The 1,633-nt window shown below is 47.3% G+C and overlaps 1 pseudogene; it reads left to right on the top strand.

Moving 5' to 3' along the window:
- Positions 1 to 505: 505 nt before the first annotated feature.
- LOC122685617 lies at positions 506 to 1,059 on the top strand (annotated as a pseudogene).
- Positions 1,060 to 1,633: the final 574 nt, after the last annotated feature.

Genomic DNA, 1,633 nt, shown 5'->3' with positions numbered 1-1,633 from the left:
AATTGCTTCTTAATCTGTTCAAACTTGAGCAGGATGTGGGTGTGTTCTAGAGAACACTTTATTTTTCCACAATTTCCACATTTGGAAAAACTGCAAAAGTTATGGAAAGCTGGAGGGGCTCACATGCTGAGTTTTAAACTAAAATATCTGACAAAAAACAAAATAAATGTAAGCCAGTTGTCAGGTTGCGCTGTTCAAACAGAAATTAAGATGTTCCTTCTTCAAAGCGAGAGTGAACACTGACTCAAGACAACAGCTCTATATATTTACCTCAATCCTACTTGGAAGTTGAAACATTTTCTTAATAGTTCATAAGCACTAATTATTTGCGGTGTCTTATGTAGTTGGTTTATTTAATAGTTTAAACTGGACTCCCGGTCCTGCCACCTGGAGCCGGTACAGGTGTGAGGGGCCGCGTCTGGCTGCTGCTCCCGGGCTGGGGCATGGTGTTGGGTGCCTGGCCTGCCTCGCCTGTCTCGGGGTGCCCAGGAAAAAGGAGGCAGTGATGCTGCTGCTGGCAAGGAAGCTGAAGCGGGATGACGGTTTCAAAGAGTCCCAGGCGTCAGCCACAGCCTGACTGCACTCGGCAGGTGTCCGTGAGGTACAGGCTGCTTGTGAAAGAGGTCGTAGAACTTGAAGCTAATTTACCTTGAACGTGTAAAGTGCATGTTCCTGATCCAAACAAGCTTCATTGTTTTCAGCCAACTGTCACCCCAGGTGAGGGTTACTACCAGGGTGGAAAACTTCAGTTTGAAACGAAAGCTCCTGATGCATGCAACATGGTGCCTCCCAAAGTGGAAATGCTTGTCCAGGACCTGGCACCCCAACATCACAGAGACGGCCGAAGATATGTCTCAGTTGACTGAGAGAACATTCGACCGATAGCACCGGCTGGGCCCCCATGAGGACACTGAAGGCTGTTGTTTGGGGATTAAACTCTTTACTGATCTGTGGAATTTTGATGATCCACTGAATATCCAAGCTGCGGGACATCATTTGCAGGTCAAGGAGGACTTCTGGCATCAACTGGAAGACTACAATAAGCGCTCTGCCAGATGATACAAGGAGACCCTGGGCTGAGCCTGAGAAGATTGTCTCCACCTAAAACCAGAGGGAGCCTCTCCCCAGTTCTCATCTCCCCTCAATCCCGCTGGGTCGTCCGAGTCCCGTGACCACATCGTCCTGAGGAAGAACCTCTTCACGACCGCCCACTGTAGCCAGAGAGTTCCACATATATGCAGCCAGAAAATGTGTCTGGGGTTCTACTATTTACCTTAATGTGTTTACTTTTTTTGAAACCGTTCTGTATAGGCTGTTGATGGGAATGAACTCAGCATTGAGGCTAGAGCCACTTCTCCCCTCCCCCAGTCAGTCCCGTACAGGCGACGCTCATGACGTACTCCATGTAGCTCGCAGATTGGCCAGCAGAAAGCCGCTGCAAACTGTGATTGGTGCGAAGCTTCTTAGCTCCGCCCATGAATGTCGGCCCCTTCTAGGTTTCCTGACGCTTCCCAGAATGCATTCACCGCAGATCTCTTATTGAAATGCATATTTTATTTACTGTAAGTATATTTGGGAGCAGATTTGTAATTTGTACAATTTAATGCTTTTTTTTTTTTTTTCTATTCTCATT

The sequence above is a fragment of the Cervus elaphus genome, chromosome 28 (genome assembly GCF_910594005.1).
Source record: "Cervus elaphus chromosome 28, mCerEla1.1, whole genome shotgun sequence".
NCBI classification, from domain to species: domain Eukaryota; kingdom Metazoa; phylum Chordata; class Mammalia; order Artiodactyla; family Cervidae; genus Cervus; species Cervus elaphus.
This window is presented reverse-complemented; position numbering and strand designations above follow the sequence as displayed.